Source organism: Podarcis pityusensis, assembly GCF_964106645.2.
Source record: "Podarcis pityusensis genome assembly, chromosome: 8".
Taxonomy (NCBI): Eukaryota; Metazoa; Chordata; class Lepidosauria; order Squamata; family Lacertidae; genus Podarcis; species Podarcis pityusensis.
Genome location: NC_138033.1, coordinates 45306377 through 45327756, shown reverse-complemented (window position 1 = coordinate 45327756; position 21380 = coordinate 45306377).

The following is a 21380-nucleotide window of genomic DNA, read 5'->3' as shown; positions in this document are numbered from 1 at the left end:
CATTGCTGTACCTGCCTTGCCCACCATCGATGGAGAGGTTGCTGGTTATGGTGGAACCCAGGCAGACAAAAATCAAGAAAATCACTAAAATCATTAATTCATTTAAAATCTAGCTTTGTCCTCCTAAAGTTTTAAGGTTAACTGGAAACTGGGTTGACATTTCTTCTGTGACATACATGCTTCTCTTTTTCTTTCCTTTTTTTTGGGGTGGGGGAGATGGTGCCTTCTGTATTGCCACATGAGCCTATTTAAATGATACCGTCAATGTAAGGCAAAACAAATCACCATGTTGCATACACAATTCCCTCTCCAGAGCGAGTGTAGGGAAGAAAGTGAATTGTACGTGGCAGATACTTGTCACATCACACCACGGTCCAGTAATCCTAAGAAACTCCAGTGTTCTGAGAAAAGCCCTATCGTTTTGTTCCATATTCCCCCAATAACAACTCTCACTCGAGCCATGGAAATTCACAAGAGCCTTCATAAAAGACAGATTTATTCAGACAGGCGAGCACAGGAGGGGTCCATAGCTCAGTGATAAGAGCACACACTTTGCATGCAGATGGTCCCAGGTTCATTTCCTGGCATCTCTAGGTAGCGCTGGGAAAGATTGCCATCTGAAATCCTGGATGGCTATTGTCAGTTAGTGTAGACAATTACTGACCTAGGTGGACCAATAATGTGACTCAACATAAGTCACCTTCATTTCTTCATGTCTGCATTTTTATGATGCAGTGATCCTCCAAAAGTTGATAGACTACAACTCCCATCATCACTGACCAGGCTGGCTGGGGCTCAAAGAAACTGGAAACCAAGCAATATCTGAAGGGTTGGCCACCAGAATGTATGTCACCTTCTGCTTGCTTTTGGAGACCCACTCTGATCATGATAATAGAGATTTAGGGACCTAGCCAAGTGATTTTTAAATCAAAACATATCTCATTATGATTTCAGTAGCTCTCCAGAGTCACTTGTGGATGTCCAAGAGTTCTAGCATTATGAGAGAGGAAGAAAGACCTTTCCTTTATCCCCCATTTTTCATGCCATGCATATACACCTCAATCACTTTGCCTCTTATGTGTCTTTTCTCTAAACTAAATAATGTAATCTTCCTCACTGGGGAATGACTACATACAGTGCTATTTTTCTAGAAAAAGAGGTGCCGGAACTCATCATGAAAGCCTTCCTTGTTCTCTTAAAATTGCAATGGCCCCCACCTGAGAGGTGCCAGAACTGAGTTTGAGTGAGTTCTGGCTGAAAAAAGCCTTGACTCCATCTCCTTGATAATTTTGATTTTTTTTCCCTGAACTTTTCTCAACTCTACAATATCCCTTTTGAGGTGAGACAACCAGAACTGTACACAGGCTTCCAAATGCAGCCACACAATGGAGGTACTACTTTCAATTCCTTTCCTAATGTGTGTGTGCATCACCAATGTGCAAGAGTCCATGTGTAATCAGTTTTAAAAATTGCAATCACACATATAGTCTCGTCCAGATTGTGTTTTTATTAATGTTTATTTCCACACATCAGAATTTTTGATGGGGAACAAACTGGATGCAAAAGAGCTAAAGGAGCTAGAAGATGTAGCATACCACAACTGTCCGAAATGCTGGAATTAGTTGGGGAAATTTTTTCAGTTCAACCAGAATCAAAGAGTGGAAGGCAGGGAGGGGGCAGAAAATGTATAAAGTCCACTGATCACTAAATTCATGTGTTTGTGCAATACCACAGAAGGAGTATGCAAAAGTCTCACCTGACAAGCTACCTGTGGTTCTTCTCACTCTCTTTTCCCTACACAGAAATGTTGAGAAGCAGTTAGGAGTGGGAAGAGTGTTTGCCTTCTGACTCCATTGGCTTCTTCCCTGAGGATGTCAACAAGGATGTTCTAATTTGCAGAAATGATGCTGTCAGTTTGTGTTGTTGCTAAGTGGTGCCATGCTGCTCATTAGGTATGGGTCACTGAAAAGATAGCAAACTGTGGCACATCTTAGGTAGATCCTCTTGAAAGACTTCTAAATAAAAGAATTTCTCTTTGGGGTAGGGGGCTGAGGTGCTTTCCCCAGAAAATGCTCATTTCATGAAGTTGCTTAAAAAATTACACAAAGAAAAAAAATGGTAGCAATCTCTCTCTCTTTGTCACAAAGGAGTGATACTATGGATTGGGTGAAATGGAACCCATTAGGAGCAACCATCTGAGTTCCAGTTTGGAAGTCATGATTCTGGGAGTGGGGCATACAATTGTGGCTGGCAGGGGCTTCTTATATTTCCCTTCTTTTAGTTTTGTCCTTTTAAACATTTGTTTTCAAAGATGCTGGCTTTGCTAGTGTCCCAGGCAGCCTGGCAATGGCAGTGGAGAGCTGACACTCTCTGTTCTTCCTTGCTGGAGTACACCTGGGAGGGAATCCAGCTAGTGTCCATTTCAGAATATTTCTGGGAAAGCCGGGGGAGCCTAGTGTTCTGCTGTTGCTGTCAAAGCCACTGGCAAATTTAACAGCTTTAGAAAACATTTATGCTGCATGCACACAATGGATCTGAAGCACTTTTCTTTTTTTTTTTAAAGCAATTTATTAAGTTTTACAATAAAAATAAACATGATAAACAATGTAACATTGATCTTAACATATTTTCACATTTTCTTTGGACTTCCTCACATCTCCCGCTCCCATTTTCATCGTTAAAACATTTTGTCAGCAATTTATCATCTTATTTAAATTCTTATATCCCTTCTATATTTCCTAATCTTATAATTCTCAGAAGAAGCTAAATTTCACAGTCTTACTTATTTTCTTAAAAACTTCTAAATTTAGTGGTGCTCAGTTATTTTGATCTAGCATCTTATTTAACATTCACTCAAATTGCAATACTTTTGTAAATAGTTCTTAAATTTCTTCCAGTCCTCCTCAATCCTCTCTTCTCCCAGGTCACGGATTCTGCCGGTCATTTCAGCCAGTTCCATGTAGTCTATCAGTTGTATCTGCCATTCTTCCAGTGTGGGTAGATCTTGAGTTTTCCAATGTTTTACGAAAAGTATCCTTGCTGCTGTTGTTGCATACATAAAAAATGTCTGGTCCTTCTTTGCCACCCCTTGGCCGACAATACCCAAAAGGAAAGCCTCTGGTTTCTTAGTGAAGGTATATTTAAATACCTTTTTCAGTTCATTATAAATCATTTCCCAGAACGCCTTCACTTTAGGGCAAGTCCACCAGAGGTGGAAGAACGTTCCCTCGCACTCTTTGCATTTCCAACACTTATTATCAGACAGGTGGTAAATTTTAGCAAGTTTGACTGGGGTCATATACCATCTATAAATCATTTTCATTACATTTTCTTTCAGGGCGTTACATGCAGTAAATTTCAATCCATTACTCCACAACCTCTCCCAGTCCTCAAACATGATATTATGCCCAATGTCCTGTGCCCACCTTATCATAGCCGATTTAACCGTTTCGTCTTGTGTATTCCATTTCAACAGCAAGTTATACATCCTTGAAAGTACCTTAATCTTTGGTTCTAACAATTCTATTTCTAATTTCGATTTCTCCACCTGGAACCCTAGTTTCTTATCATTTTTAAAAACTTCTTTAATCTGAGCGTAATGTAACCAATCTCGCACTTTGTCTTTCATTTTCTCCAGACTCTGCAATTTCCAATTGTCTCCATCCTTTTCTAGTATTTCCCAATATTTTGGCCATTTAGCCTCCATATTGGGTCTTTTTCGGGCCTTGGCTTCCAAAGGTGAAAGCCACCTTGGTGTTTTATTTTCCAGCAAGTCTTTATATTTTGTCCAGACATTAAACAATGATTTTCTGACAATATGGTTCTTAAAGGCCTTATTTGCTTTAACCTTGTCATACCATAAATATGCATGCCATCCAAAGGTATTGTTGAACCCTTCCAAATCTAACACATCAGTGTCTTCAAGAAGTAGCCAGTCTTTTAGCCAGCAGAACGCTGCGGCTTCATAATACAACTTTAAGTCTGGCAGGGCAAAGCCCCCTCTTTGTTTTGCATCGGTTAATATCTTAAACTTAATTCTGGGCTTTTTGCCCTGCCAGACAAACTTAGAAATGTCTCTCTGCCACTTCTGAAAGCACTCCGTTTTGTCCAAAACCTGAAGTGTTTGAAATAAGAACAACATCCTTGGCAATACATTCATCTTGATAGCAGCAATTCGGCCTAACAAAGAAAGTTTCAATTTTGACCAACTATCTAAGTCTCTCTTAATTTCTGTCCAACATTTTTCATAATTGTCCTTAAATAGACTTAGATTTTTTGCTGTTATGTTTACCCCTAGGTATTTTACTTTTTTAACCACATTAAGTTCCGTCTCATTCTGAAACCGTTCTGACTCTGTATTAGTCAAGTTTTTCCCCAAAACCTTAGTTTTCTGTTTATTTAATTTAAATCCAGCCACCCGACCAAAGTCATTAATCAATTGTAATACTCTTTTCGTACTGGGCTCTGGCTTCTGCAAGGTCAAAACCAGGTCATCTGCGAAAGCTTTTAATTTATATTGTTTCTGACCGACCTGAATTCCTTCCACCAACCGATCCCTTCTAATCATGTTCAATAGCACTTCCAGAACCGAAATAAATAACAAAGGGGAGATAGGGCAACCTTGTCGTGTCCCTTTTTCAATTTTAAACTCTTCTGTGACCACATTATTAACTATCAGTTTAGCTTTCTGTTCTGAATATATCGCCTCAATCCCATTCTCAAAACCCCGTCCCACTCCCATCTCTTTCAAATTTCCCATCATAAATTTCCAGGAGATATTGTCAAAGGCCTTCTCCGCATCTATAAAAATTAAAACTGCTTTTGTATTTATATCTGTTTGCAAAAGTTCCAAAATGTCAATAATATTCCTTGTATTAGCAAACAGATGTCTTCCTGGGAGAAAGCCAGCCTGGTCCTTATGAATTACTTCATTTAAAACTTTCTTAAATCTATTTGCCAAAATGTCTGCAAATATTTTGTAATCCACATTTAAAAGAGAGATGGGACGGTAGTTCTTAAGTTGTGTCTTTTCAGCTTCCGACTTTGGTATTAATGTGAGAAACGCTTCCTTCCACGACTCCGGTGCCCTCCTCCCCTCCATAATTTCATTGCTGACCTCCATCAAAGGTTGTATCAAATAGTCTTTCAATGTCTTATAGTACTTGGAGGTCAGCCCATCTGGTCCTGGAGATTTGCCAAGTTGCATGTTCTGGATAGCTTGTTCGATCTCCTGTCGTGTTATTTTAGAATTCAGGGTTGTCCTATTTTCTTGTGACAATTTAGATAGTCCGTTTTTTGCCAAAAATTGTTTAATCTCAACCTCATCTTGTGGCCCTTGGGTGTATAGTTTTTTGAAATATCTCTGGAAACACTTTCTAATGTCCACTGGATTCTGGATGTTTTTTCCATCAACCTCTAAGTTTGTAACAGTATTTAATCTTTGTCTTCTCTTCAACTGCCAAGCTAGCAGTTTTCCACATTTATTCGCCGACTCAAACGTTTTTTGTTTCATTAATTTAACCTTCCATTCAATTTCCTGATTTATCAATTTAGAATATTGTGTTTGATAAAGTTTAATTTCTCTCAGAGTTGGCTGTGACTTCGGATTCACTCTTAATTTCTTCTCTAATTCTTTTATTTTATCCAAAATCTTATCTTTTTTCTCATTTTGTGTTCTTTTCTTCACTGCATTCTGTTGTATCAAGAATCCCCTCATTACAGCTTTGCTTGCGTCCCAGATTATTCTTTTTTCCACCATATTATTCATGTTTATCTCAAAATAGTCCTTCAAAACTTTTTGGGCCTTCTTGGTAATTTCCTGATCTCTAAACAAATTGTCATTCATCTTCCATCTGAAGGATCCAGTTGGTAATAGTGTCATATCCATCTTTACTGCATTATGGTCGGAGCAGGTCTTTGGGCAGATTTCCACTTTTCTGACCTTAGGCGCCAGGCCTCTAGAAATCCATATTTGGTCGATTCTTGTCCAGGTCAGTTGGGCTTCAGAAAAGAATGTTCCCTCTCTTCCTAGTGGGTTCTTTGTCCTCCAAATGTCAATCAAATCCATATTGTCAATCATTTCAAAAAAGGTTTTAGGTAGTCTGCCGTCTTTTGTAACATTTTGACTTTGTGACTTGTCCATGTTAGTTGATACGACCCCATTCATATCTCCCATCATTATGATGTTGTTGTAGTCTAGATAGTCCAGCATTGTCTCCTGCAGCTTCTTGTAAAATTCCGATTTCCCTTCATTAGGTGCATAAATTCCTAATATCAGCAATTTCTCTCCTTGATATTGTATCTCAATAGCCAAAATTCTTCCATGTTCATCTTTAAACAGGAATTTAGGTGACAGGCTCTCTTTTGCATATATCACCACGCCTCTCTTCTTAACTTTGTCCGAAGATACAAATTCCTGGCCCAATCTTTTATTTATTAACACTTTTCTGTGGAGCCTCGTCACATGTGTTTCTTGTAAACAAATAATGTCCAATTGTTCTTTTTTTAATATATGAAATATTTTCTTCCTTTTTTCCGGAATGTTACAACCATTAATATTCCAGCTCAACAGTTGCAGAGACATCCTGAACTATCTGGTTATTTTTCAAGGGGTGGTATCTTCTCAGGGTCTTCAGGTTCCACAGATGCTGATGTTGGTACTGGCGTTGCCTCAGGCCCAGAAGGTAGTTCAATTCTTTTTTGAAGGTCCTCTCCGTATGTAGATAGAAATTTGTCTCTCTCTTCAAGTGTTCTCACTTTGACCTTTCTCCCTCTAAAGGTAAAAGATAATCCTTGGGGAAATTCCCACCTGAATGGAATTGCGTTGCTCCTTAGTAGTTTAACAAGTTCAGAATAGGCGGCTCTAAGATCAAGCAGTAGTCTTGGGATATCTTTATAAATTTCAATTCTTCTATCCAACACCTCCAGTGATTTTACAAAGTGTAGTCCCAAAATCTTATCCCTTTCCTCCTTTGATCTCAATGTTATCAAACAGTCTCTGGGCCTCTCCTTCTTTATAAATCTTCCAAGTCTGAAAGCTGACACAATTTTAAAGTCCTTTTCTTCCAAGTTCCAGAACTTGGAGAATTCTTTGGTCAAAAACTCAGTTAGATGTCCTTCTTCTGCCTCTTGTAGTGATCTAATCCTTAAGTTATTCTCACGGTTTCGCAGTTCTATCATCGAGAGATAAATCTGGTGTTCCCCGACTTGTTTAGTGAGTGGTCTTACCTCTTGCTCTAAATTTTCAAATCTTTGTCTGGTGTCCTCAGTCAATTTCCGATTTTCTGCTGAGGCCTCCGTTAACTGTCCAATTGCTTGTGCATTCTGTACCACTTGTGTGGTTAATTTATTTAGACATTCTGTGTTTTTATCAATCTTTGCTGATTGGGCATCTGCTTTCTTGTCCAAAGCTTCCAATTTTTCAAAAATTTTGTCTAGTACAGAAACAGATGCTCCTGAGGCCATATCTTCCAGTTGTAACTGCTCTGCTTCGCCCTCTCCCTCCACTTCTGAGGGCAAAGTAGGCACAGATGATCTGCGTGTCTGTGAGGCTGAGGTTAGAGTTGTTAGAGTTGTTTGTTTAGCTCTCCCTCTTTTTCTTGTGCCACTCATTCCAACGTTATCTGTCAGTCAAGGTCACACTGAGTTGTTCCCATGGGAATGGAAAGGTCCAGAGCAAGCAAACAGCAAGGGAATCGAAAGTAAAAAGTGTATGTAAAATCACTGTTATAATCCAATCCTCTAGAGGGAGCTTAATCTGTCTTTCAGAGTCTAATTTAATGTCCAAGAACCTTCAATTACAAATGTTTAGCAGAGTTTATAAATGGTCACTTTGTTGCAGACAGTGCTTATTTATCTCCAAAAAGAATGTTTCAAATTTAAAAGGTCTCAATACCCTCAGATTGTTTCAAGTTCCAATATACAGTATCCAAATCTGCAGTACTGACAGCTCCCTTAGTACTCAGGCAGCTCCTGATTCTGGGTTTCACCTTCTAGTTTGTAATCCAATAAGAGGAGGAAAGTCAAGTGCAAATAGAAATCCCAAATCTTTAGCTTAAAGTCTTTACTTTAAGATGCAAGTTCAAATAGATGCTTAGATCTGTAAAACTTAGAGTCTCTTTCTTTCAGCCTCCACTCCTCCAGCTGATTGCTTTTTTTTCAAGTTCAATGGCTGCGGAAGACGGACTTCCTGCTTCCACGTCTCTCCGCTCTCAGCCAAGTTCAAGCCAATTTAAATTTCCCTTTTAAAGTCTCAAATTCAAGTGATTCAGTCTTTTACTCACAAGTTAGTTGCTTTTTCGTCCGGATCCGTAATTTAGCAGGAAAAGGGATCAGCGCTCACCGACAGTAGCAGCGCGGCTTCGCTCCTCAGGCTGTGAAACAGCTCACAGCGCCGCAACCCCCCTCCGTGCTCCGGAGCCCCTTACGGGGTTCCTTCTGCACTTGGAGGGTCGCTCTAGGCGCCCACCGAGCCTCAAGACCCCAGGCTCTTGCCGCCTGGGGTTTTCCAGAGTGGGTCTCCGCTTCGCCGTAGCGGACGACCCGTTGCCTGGGGAGCCTCCTCTCCCGTTCAGGAGAGGACCGCCATTGCCGTTCGCGCCGCCCCCGGAAGTCGGATCTGAAGCACTTTTCATTCCTACTCCCAAGACTCTAGGGAACTGAAGTTTGTTAAGGGTATTGGAAATGGTAGCCCTGTGAGGGCAAACTAAAGTTCCCAGGATTATTAGGGCACCCCACTTGTCGCTCTCCCCCCAGGATGCTGAGGAATCATTGGTGAACGCCCTTGGGGTTTGGTCATTCCAGCTGTCTATCTAGCCCAGTACGTTGCTTTCATTGTGTGTGCACATACAAAACACCCTGTTGTTGTTGTTTAGTCGTTTAGTCATGTCCGACTCTTCGTGACCCCATGGACCAGAGCATGCCAGGCACTTCTGTCTTCCACTGCCTCCCGCAGTTTGGTCAAACTCATACTGGTAGCTTCGAGAACACTATCCAACCATCTGGTCCTCTGTCGTCCCCTTCTCCTTGTGCCCTCCATCTTTCTCAACATCAGGGTCTTTTCCAGGGAGTCTTCTCTTCTCATGAGGTGGCCAAAGTATTGGAGCCTCAGCTTCATGATCTGTCCTTCCAGTGAGCACTCAGGGCTGATTTCCTTAAGAATGGATAGGTTTGATCTTCTTGCAGTCCATGGGACTCTCAAGAGTCTCCTCCAGCACCATAATTCAAAAGCATCAATTCTTCGGCGATCAGCCTTCTTTATGGTCCAGCTCTCACTTCCATACATCACTAACAAAACACCCTAGACCTGTGCAAACTGTATGCACATAGGTGCTCTCTGTGTGAACTACTATTGTACAAAATGCAAGGTAATAGACTGCATGCTCACCTGCTATGCATATGTAGACTCTGTATACATGGGAACAATCAGTGTGGGGATGCCAATGGGCACCATCCTACTTCCCTTCCTCAGTGCTGATTCTGCTAAATGATCACTCAATATTGTAGCCCCCAGCTTCAGTAATCTGGCCATGTCTGCCTTGCAGCCTTATTTCCTTCAGAACTAATTATCCAGTACAGAGCAAGAGAGAGGCAGACTGGAGCAAGAATATGTGATCCCATCTCAGATGCCTGCAAACACAACAATGTCAATTTATGAACTTCCCCACAGTCCAGGCAGCAAGGATATTATAACTCAGAATTATGCAGAAGATATTCCCTATCTAATATAATTGATTACATACCATAATGCGAACAGAGCCTAATTCGTACTAATGAATCTGGCACATAATACAGCAAGGCATTTAGCAGTATAGAAGACCGCAAAACGCTGATCCAGATGTCACTTTCGCAGGAATGAGAATTTCTCCAGATGCCTTCCCCTCCTCCCTCCCCTTTCTCTTGGTCCCCTTTGTATTTTATGAGGAGCCATTAAAGTTGGGAGTCTGATCAGAATTTTAGTGAGCGTTTTGTTCCATGCCACAATATGAGGTGCAGCATATCATACCTGCTCCTGTTAAAATCATTGTTTTACATGGGGGGATGCTTGTCTGCACTGACAAATTTTGATAAATGTAACATCAAATTAGAAAGAATGTAACTACATAAGGAGATGCTAATCTGGAATGAAGATCTCTTTCAATGCTGTCATAGAAGCCTGTTCAGCTGGTGCAAAATGCTGTGGCTAGACTGTTGGTGGGGGCAGACTACTGACTGCCAGCACATACCTCTGGGGGTAAAACTGGCTGCCCATATGCTACTGGGCCAAGCTCAAGACTCAATGCATGAATTAACAGGGTGCTTAATAACTTGGGTCCTGATTCCTTAGGGAAATGGCCACAGCTCAGTGGCAGAGTGTTTGCTTTGCATGCAGAAACTCTCAGGTTCAATCTGCAGCATCTCCTGGGAGGGCTGGGAGAGACTCCTTTATCTGAAACACTGCAGAGCTATGCCAGTTAGTGTAGACTTGGTAACAATCTGACTTGATATAAAGCAGTTTCCTATACAGTGGTACCTCGGGTAACATACTCTTCAGGTTACATACGCTTCAGGTTACAGACTCCGATAACCCAGAAATAGTACCTTGGGTTAAGAACTTTGCTTCAGGATGAGAACAGAAATCGTGCTCTGGCGGTGTGGCAGCAGCAAGAGGCCCCATTAGTTAAAGTGGTGCTTCAGGTTAAGAACAGTTTCAGGTTAAGAACGGACCTCCGGAACGAATTAAGTACTTAACCCGAGGTACCACTGTATTCTTTTCAACCTTGCCTTATTACTGAGATCTTTAGGGGAGTCACTGTTAGTGGTGCCTCATGGCTTGCACAACTCATATCCACCAGAAGCCATACATCCATTATCATGGACCCAATTCTGTGGAACTCTTTCCAAACTGAGATCATACAAGCTTCCTCTTATTTGGACTTCCAGCAGTCATTTTAAGTAAGCTTTTTATTAAAATATATTTTTATGGTTAGTTTTAATTAATTTTGCCTATCTTTTTCAACTTTTTGTGCACTGCCTAGTGTGTGTGTATTGTTGAAATATATAAATACATCTCATAATTCCACTGATATATCATACAGATAGGTAGATATTCTTCTTTCCATAACTCAGTGGAACAGCATATGCTTTTCATGCAAACTGTCCCAGGTACATGTTCCTTTATCAGACTCAGAGAGAGACTTAGAGGAAGAGGTGGCATACCACACTCACTGACCATTCAGGCCAGAGAATGTGGCCTTGCCTGACTTCTCTGGCTCAAGGAGCAGTCCTCCAATGGATCTGGCTTTAAATGCCTATATAACTCTGGTCTGGGGGCCGAATTTTGTGTGTTCTCCTACATTGTTTATTTGATTAAGGGAAAAATGAAAAATGTGGGAACGGGGCTGCACATCTCTTCCTCTGTGAGATTCAGGTTTCAACCCTGTACAAGTTTTCCAAGGGGTAAGCTCCATTGAGATCCATGTGACTTAATTTTGAGGAGACATGACTAGGATTCCACTGTGTCTGACTTATCTAAAAACTGGGCTTTTGTACAAACCCCTGTGCATTTGCAGAGTTTTCTGCTGGTTTCACATATGCAAGGCTCACCTAGCAGGAAGGGGAAATTTGCTTCCATTTCTTACAGACTCTGGCTGTAAACACGCCCAGGAGACTAGAGGAGCATGTTCCCACCAGATTTATACAGATTCTCACTTGCCCAAATCCTCTGAATTTGACTGTTTAGGTTGCAGATAATTTGTTTGTTTGTTTGTTTATCTATTTATAAAAAGTAATACATCAAAACTGTCCTTGTCTTCCAAGTCTAGGAGTGGAGGCTGGGGGACATTTTTGACTGCTACATTTTTTCCCTGAGCCATTAATGTTGCCCCTGCCTGCCACAGTTCTGAGTAACTTTTAGCAGGTGCAGGTGGGGGGGGCAGCTGGGTACACTTGCCCTGGGCCTTGGAGGGCTAAGTCCCTTGGGGGGGGGCCTGCCAGGGACAGGCTGCATTTAAAATATATATATATATATATAACTTTATTCTAACAAGACTCCTGTGACGGGCTTCAGACAAGCTTTGCATGGCTCTGACTTTTAGCACAATCTTTTAAACTTTGAGTGTCTGTGTTTGCATCTTTTGTTTCTGGAATAGAGAGAACTCAGTGCATCACAATTGCTTACAGAGTGCCTTTTTAGTGAGACAAAGGTCATGATAATTTGATCTCCACACTATTCCATTCTCTGCAGAGCCCATTTCCCCCTCCGTCCCCTTCACCAGTGGACTTTGATGGGCTGCAGTTTACATGGAGGTCAGCTAATAGCAAGCTTGAACTCATATTAGACTCTGCTTTCAGGTTTCACATAACTAAAGTCTCCGAGGTTTCTCATTACCATCTAAGAAGCACAGCTTCCTGGTTGCAGTATTTGCTGTCTCCTGCTGATGCTGAGGTTCCGATTCAAGCCTTTTTCTACTCTGGGATTGATGACTGCAATTCTCTATTTCTTTTTCTTTTTTCTTGTTTACCCATGACTGTTCTAAATTGACTTCCAGTGGTGTGGAGATGCTTGCCCGTCAGCACATTGTTCCTGTGTTTGCTATGCTACGCTGGTTTCTGGTTAAATGTTGTATTGATTTTTAGCTTCTCTTACATACAAAGTGTTTAACCAGTTTAGCACCTGGATGCATGGACAACTCCTTGAAGCTGAAGGTCAGATCTACATCCTTTAGGATGATCTAAAAAAAGATTGTTCTGTTCTTGTAACATCTAACGGCCACAACCATGAATTTGTTATCCATCTCCTTGTGAATGAACATTTATCATATATAATAAAACCATGTATACCTTGTCTGAGCTGAAATGAAAAACCAAGTAACAAATATAGTTGGTATTCACTAGGTCTTTGATATGCCCCCCTCCCATTGTCCCATAGCCCTGAAACAGAAGGTCACAATTAGGCCGACCCACTTTGGATCAATCTGGGGACCACTCATCCCAGATCTTGTCCCAAATTAGTTTGTGGGCAGGGTTAATGTTTAATTAGGGCTTCTGCATCTCCTCCTACCTGCCAACTGAGAACAGGAGGTTTCTTCATTCAAAAAATAATAATCATGGCAGTGTACAGTAAAATCATTAGAACATAATAAAATGATAGAATGATAGAATGCAGAACAAATAACTAAGTCTGAATCAAATTACCGTATTTTTTGCACCATAACACTCACTTTTTTCCTCCTAGAAAGTAAGGAGAAATGTCTGTGCGTGTTATGGAAGAAATGCCTACGGGTGGCATGCCTACGGATTTTCCTCCTCTAAAAACTACGTGCGTGTTATGGTCGGGTGCGTGTTATAGAGCGAAAAATACGGGTAATTCTCTAAAAATGCTAGCCGAAACAGAAAGTTCTTCCACAGGCAGTAAAACATCAGAATTATGAGTGTCTGCCTGTTTCAATAGTAACCGCATTCCAAAGTGTTCTCAAACAGTTACAACATTCTGCCCAGCTTTTTCTCTTCTGCAGATCTAAAGAACCACACTTTTGATAAATGTTGGTTTGGCATTAGCAGGAGTTGGTGTTTTTTTTGTTTTTTTTAAAGTACAGAATAATAGATTTATGAAGCCTTGCTTTTAGAAAAGGGAAACCTGCTTCACTTCTATGTCATGAATAAATAATATAGCAATAAAAATAGCATGCCAGTGATAATGAGGATATGTGATTGCTTTTAAATGTTTTTTACCAACTTTATTTTTAATTGTGCTGTTCTAGTATTTTGTTGTTTGCCACCTTGGACTCCTTTGGGAGGAAGAGTGGGATAGAAATTCCAATAATGAGAAGAAGGGAAATCAGAATAGTAATGCAGCCTTGCAACAAATAATGCACCAGAATTGATTGGGTTAGTATGGGCTTAGTCACAGGCCGCATTATTGCCCAGCAAATTCTGTGGGACACTTTTCTGTTTGGTGTAATAGAGTTGACTGACAGGCGCTAAGGACTGTGAATCAAGTGAGGGAACTCTGACAGTAATTGAGCATTGCTAGGACACCTTTCTCCCATCAGAGGGTGACCTTCTAAGAAAAAAAAAAATGCATTACATGAAGCCACTAGAGAATCCTATAACTCCTATGCAAGTGCTAAAATGAGACAGTGAACTAAAGGAGACCCTGCTGCTGGAGGTCAGTGTAGATGAGATTGTCATGAACTAAGACGTGTTATTGTACCTTCCCTCCTTCCCTTGGAAGTCTGTAACTCAGTGGTAGATAACATGCTTTGCATGCCAGCATTTCCAGATTCAACATGTGACACCTCTAGGTAGGGCTGGAAAGAGTCCCTGAGGAACTGCTGACGGTGCAAACTTTACTGAGCTAGATGGACCAATGGTCTGATCCAGTACAAGGCAACTTCTTATGTCCCTGTGCTTCTACTATATGTTCTGGTCTGGTCTGATCCTTTCCTTCTATTTTGCCTTCACTCTCCTTTGCTTTCCTTAGGCTTTCCCTTGTGGTGAAGGAAATCCTTCTGTTCTTCAGGTAAAAATGAAATAAGTAAATGAATAACAGGCATAAAACAGCAGATGAAAACTGGCAGCAGTTTTTAAAAAATGTTGTTTGTTTTTGCTGTTGTTTTATTTCTTATGTTCTAGCCTTCCTGGGTCCTGGATGGCTAACAAGGTACAGCATTTAAAATAAATTAACAGTACAGACTATAGCAGACAAGACAACAAGTGATGCCACTCTAATTATGTGCCAAACATATGTCAGACAAGTAGGCCTCGAGTTGTCACTTATAGGCATATAACATGGGGAGTGGTCTGATCTCAACAGGGAAGGCATTCCATAGGCAAGACACCCATCTTGTGTGGTGACCCCTCTAGGCCCCATTCACTGAAGGCACCACAAAGTTGGCTTCCCCTGCAGATCTCAAAACATGGGTCGGCTGGTACAGGTAGCAATGGGCACCTGTGTCATTTTCAAGCTTCTCGTTTTTTTCACTCATAAAAGAAGTTTCCCACATCAGCTTGCATTTTTTTTAAATGAGTCCTCATGAAAATTCATCAGCATTTTAGTGCAAAATTCTCTTAATAGACACATTTTTTCTCTGCAGTTTTTTTGCAGACCAATTTTCTTGAATGTAATGCATTTTTCCCCTATCTCATTTTCACTAATAGATACATCTTTATGCATACTTCATACCAGTATATGCATTTTTATAACAATTACTTTGCTGGAAAACTGCATTGCAAAATTCAGAGAAGTGCAAATTTTGAAGGATGGCTGCGTTTTGGGAGCTGCTTTATCAGATGATTTGTTCATCTCACTTAGTATTGAGCTTGCAGTAGCACTCCAGGTTTTCAGACTGAGGACATTCCCAATCATATCTGAAGATTCTGGTGATTGAATCTGGGATACTGCATACAAAGCAGGTACTCTACTACTGAGCGCCATCCCTTCATTGGATTTTTTAAAAAAACAGAAGCTGAATGGTCACTTATCAAGGATGTTGTAGCAGTAAATTTGCTTTTGTTCTAAGTGTGTCTTTGAGTTCTGCTGGTAAATCAAACTTAATGTTTTCAACTCTACACTGAGTCTGTAGTTAACATTCTGCATCCCCTCCACCTTGCCCCAGTGTGATGAATTCAGAAGATATTCAGGGCTGGATCACACATGTGTGGTCAACCCTCAAAGACTGCTACATAATCTGATATGTTTGTAAATCAGAATTGCATATGAAATAAAACAGTTTTCACACCATGTTGGACCCAATGCTTTTAACTGCAATCAGTTCACACATTCGGCTGCAAGCTACCCAATGCTGAGAAGCCAAGTAACTGCTGTGCATGACTGAACATTCCGTTATTTAACATGCAGGACTGTTCCCAACAGCCATTCTGTTGTATCTTAGCAGGCATCTGCTGAATAATGGGAACCAGCTTAGATGGGCGGCAGCAAGCCTGTTGTATGTTTGATCATCACAGAACTGTTCTAACATAGTTGGGCATTAACTTTCTCAACCACAGTTATCCTACCACCATCCTCCATATTGTCATCTGTACCTGGTATCCAATGTTCTTCTGGCCACTGAATCTTCTAAATATTTCATCTACAGCAAGGTTTCCCAATCACGGGTCTCCAGCTGTTTTTTGGACTACAGTTCCCATCATCCCTGACCACTGGTCTTGCCAGGTTGGAATGATGGGAGTTGCAGTCCAAAAAGAGCTGTAGACCCAAGTTTGGTAAAGACTGAACATTATTGTAAAAAACGTAACTTATGGAACCATGTGGCAGTAGGATACATTTTTGCAATTTCACATCACTGTTGTGAATAAAGTTTGGAGGGTTGTGGGAGGCCACAATCTCCCAAACTTTCACACTTTCAGTTTGTGTTTAAGCTGCATGGTTCAATTCCTGAAGTGTAGTCCAGAGGGAAGCTGATATTACACTCATTCTTCTGAAACAGCCTTCTCCCAACCTGGTGCAATCCCTGGCAATGGCTCACATTGTTGGGTGCTGATGGGAATTTCAGTCCACGTTGTTTGGAGGGCACTAGGACAGAGAAAGGCTGCTATAATAGCTAGGCCTATTGATTTGGGGGAGGGCAAGCAAACATTGCATGAAATGTCCCACAAGCTTTAAAAATAAATCTTGAAAGGTAGGGAAATAAATCTGGAAGTGAGATTCCCCCCACCTAAATGCACTCAATTGCAGCAACATTTAACAGTGCCGACAGTCTAAGACATTTCCAAGTACTTGCTTTCCACATTGTGTCAGAATGAGGGCTCTTTCTTTGACAGCCTGTTTTCAAAAGTGTGTGACAGCTTTAACTGTAAGCAACACTGAAGGACAAGAACCTGATTCCATCATTTCATGGCTGTCAGTTCCACCGACAGGAAGGTATATCTTAGGACAACACACTTCCTAGCAGCCGCTTTCATGAATAAGAACATGCTCCCATCATTAGTCATTTAACCCATAGAATATGACAAACTAAATTTAATATGGTAGGTGCCCAGATTTGCAACATCACCAAATATTCAAAATTGCCATTCCTAACATGTTAATTTTGAAGGCGTGGGTCAAGGAGGCAACTGGTCTTCTTCACTTTTACCATCTAGATTTAGATAGTATTAGATTAGAAAATGTATTAGATTTAATACCTTTTACAACTTGTGTTGCAATGTTTCCTCTCCACAAGACTAGAACTGAAATTCCTTTGAACTGGAACAGAAACTTCAACCAGCTTTAAAAAGCTAATAGAAGGTAATATTGTTCCACCATTGTAGGGAATCCCAATTGTTGCTGGCTCCTGATATTGTAACCTTTGAAATAATTCAAAATTGTTTCAGCAGGTGGCCTATATAGTCCTTCCTGCTTAGGCCTTCCTCTTTAGCTTTTGACCACAGCTACCTCTTTCCATGCCATCATATTTTTTCTTCACCTCCAGATTAGATTAAAACAATGCACTTAATGTGGGGCTTCTCTTGAAGACAGCCTGGAAGCGTCAACTGATCCAGAATGGTGTTGCGAGGGTTCTGATCATGCCCATTCAGATAACATGACACTAATCTTCCAGTGGCTTCACTGGTTACCTGTTTGCTTCCAATCTCAAATTAAGGCGCTGGGATCCTAATGAGCTACAATATAAACTTACCCAGGAACTTTGTTGCAAAACTGAGTAGATTCTTCAAGTCTTGCTTCTGTTTTAAGTAAGGGACTAGGTAACAAAGAATGAGCCTTTGTCACTGTGGCAATCCAGGATTAGGGATGGCCTCCCAGTACAGGAGCACCTGGCCCCATCACTGCACACCTTCAAGCAGGCTTTATTTCATGTGCTTCTGTTTTGTTCTATCTATTGGCTCTCTGGCTGCCATGTTTATGCCATATCTTACACTGTGTTGCATTATATTGCTGTTGTTGTTTTACACCACCATGTGTACTGCTGTAAAAATGGTGAATGATGACTGAACTTCACTGTAGCTGCTGTGACCATAAACCCACCAAACTGTATCTTCACTGCATGATGGGTTTTCTTGCTTTCTCCAAGGATAACCATGTGTCAAACAAGGAGGTGGTGAAATATGTTTCATAATGGTGAAAGACTGGCCCAGGAATAGCCCACCATTTCAGTACAGTTATTAGGATATCAAACTAAGTTTTGTTTGGTGGAGGTTTTTTTTTAATAAACAAATTAAATTAACGAACAATGCTTACAAATGAAAGTGGGGGATAAGTCCAAATTTTAATAAACGGTCTACAGAATTACAATTACAAAAGGTCTGCAAAATTAAGTACAAACATGCATTCAATTTCATAAAGAATTGGCCGCTTGAAGACTTCACCCTCCCATGAGATCTTTTGAGTGAAGATTTTTATCCCATTTTATCTGCTTAAACTAAGTAACTGAAAATGTTTACGTTTAATTGTTGATAGCTTCACAGTGTTTCATTGGAGGCAATTCATAAATGATTTTTTAAAGAGACAATATAGCTTGAATCCCATGATAGTCATATGCAAGAGTAGACCCATTGCACAATTAAAGGGCAGAACTCATTTAAGGTTATTAATTTCAATAGGTCTACACTGAGGAGAACTTAAATTGAAGACAACCTTATATCGCCAAACTATTTGCAGCTGTTACTTTCAGGATCTGCAAGAGCCAGGAGAAACGAAAGCTGGATGGTCATTGCACAAGATGCAGTCCTAGATCGAGATCAGCTGCTGCTTAGATATAAATGGTGGGCAAGCTTCTTTTATACAGAAGCCTATGCATGGAAGTGTATCACTTTGTCAAACTTTTCAAGTTGTAAAACTTGTTATTTCTTGCAATACCAGCTCTCCCTAGGAGAAAGAAAAAAGAGAGGAGAGGGTGAAAAACATTTTTTTTAAAAAAAAAATCATTTGCTTTCAATCTGATCATATGTGCTGAGCTTAATTTATAATTCAAGAGAGAGGTCGTAGGTCATTCACTGGTAAAACCTGGTCCAAATGCACTTGCCTTAATACATATATTCGTAATGAATTAAAGTAATATATAATTGATTATTAAGTATTAAGTATGCATCTGGGTATTTAAATAGCTTCAGAGGTAGCAGAAATTAGATTGCTCAATTAATTAGAATACTTAACAAATATTGATTAGCTTTTCATTAGTATTTAACATTAAAGGCATTTTATATGTTATTGTAATTTAAATGAACTGTTTAAACATATTTGAAGAGCTTTAAGAGTTGCTAAGAACAGAATTACATTATTGCTCTGCAGTTTTGAGTTAATTGCAAAGCATTCTTATAGACGTGATAAACTGTGCAATGCATCCCCTGAACAATCAATTCACATGGCATTACCTTCAATTAGATTTTTATTAAAATCACATTAGAATCTCACTAGAGGCACAATAAAAATGACACTACTTCTAATTCTGCAGTTCAACCATGATTCTATTCCTGATGTGCCTATTGATTACAGATGGCTAACTAGACAATTAGAAGGAGTATTTGAAGCTAACATCTGGGTGAAATCTGAATTTGTTGTTGATAGCTCTGCAAAATAAGGTGGTGATCTTTGCAGCTTTGTGGAGCTGGTGGTGCTTTGGCGATTAGTTCTCTCCAGGTACTTTCTGTATCTTTTCCTTGCTGTTATACTAGCATTGTTAGAATATGTTTATGTTCCGGGAGGCTACCAGTCTGCTTTAAGTTTGTGACAGTTGGTGCTTTTTATCTGCTTCCCCTGTTTTTTAAAGATGGTTCTTGTTTCACGGTATTAATTTACATGTGGTTTCATGTGCTCTTGCCAACTGCGCTTCAGATTAAAAATATGAATGTTGGCCAACTTGGCTTCAATATTAAACCACACACACATTACAGAAAATATAACAGTACAGATAATATACATATATCCTTAACTATTAATGCTGAAGGGGAAACAAATGGTTGTAACTTGTCTTGAAAATTATTGTTCCAAAGCATATTATTATTTATTTGTCAATAAAACATTGTGCTAACTTGGTTAATAAAGGAATTTCCCAGGTCTATTTTAGCCGTTCCATGACTGGTGACACTTGTGATATTTTCCAGTAAGTCTGTACACAGCTTCCAGCTGTGATGTTTCCCAGCAAGTTTGTATGCAATTTCTAGCTGCTGTTAAGAGGTTAGGTATGAAGTAGTGGAGCACTGATACTTTCTTAGAAAAAGCAAAAGCAAATCCAGGATATTTTCAAGGAGAGTCAAGGAAACCTTGAAGGCTACAGGAGCACTCTATCAAGTATTAACAATGAAAACATTATAACTTAAACGAGTAGAGCAAAATTGGTCCCCATAGAGGTGTATCACTTCAATCATTAAGATGAAAATGACTATACTCTTTGCTTGGAATAATGAGAGTTGATACTGATTGCCATTATAGTAAGCAACAGGAAAATGATAATAGGAGGCAGCTTGAGAATGCAATGCTAATGCAATGCTTTTTTTAATCAAATAATTCTGAATTGATTGCCTGGGGCAATGGAACCAACATTGTTAATATGGCAACATGCATTTTATACCCTTCCCTAAGGACAGATATTAGTTATGTCTAGTTCATGTGTCTGACTTTTTATTTTATTTTTTGGTATGCAAAATATGACAAATATACTATCAGAATCATTATTATGCTTAATGTATACAAGAATGAACAGTGCAAATTAGTAGTGCTAAATTGGCTATTGCAATTATGATGTTTTAATATTCTAAAGTGTTTTGAATAATCATGAGGGCAGAACCCTATCTGTTATCCACCTCCAGTTTCTCAACATTCTGTTACTGGAATTCACTATTTCCTATTCCGTATATGCATGTAAGACATCTAAAGTAAATGTTTTTGGTGAGAGAAGCATTGCAGATTAGTCTGGATATAAACTCAGGAGCCTGTTGTATTTAAAGTCATTGCACGCTGCTAAAATGTTAAAAGTCTAACATTTTCACAGGAGGTCCTTCAGTAGGGATTGGGAACTTGTGGCCCCCAAGATGTTGTGTGGCTCCAACTCCCATTAGTCAACATATTCAATAGTCAGAGATAGTGGGCATTGTAGTTCAAGAACAACTGAAGGGCTAAACATTCCCAATCCCTGGTCTAGTGGTTATCACATCCTAGTGTCTTTCTACTAATTGGCCAGAATTTTGGGAGGTGGAGGTTTAATTCACAGTGAGCAATTGGGTAAACTTTCACCTTTATATATTTCATTACCTCCACAAGTAATAGGGTTTGAATAGGCATTTATTCATGAGAATTGAAAATTCAGGGAGGGGTCACGGATATTCCCTAGGGAGCCATCTGGAAGTACTCAGAGGTCAAACTGCAGAGGCCCAGTATACTGTCTACTACTACCAGTATGTTTCCGAGCACAATTCAAAGTGTTGGTGCTGACCTTTAAAGCCCT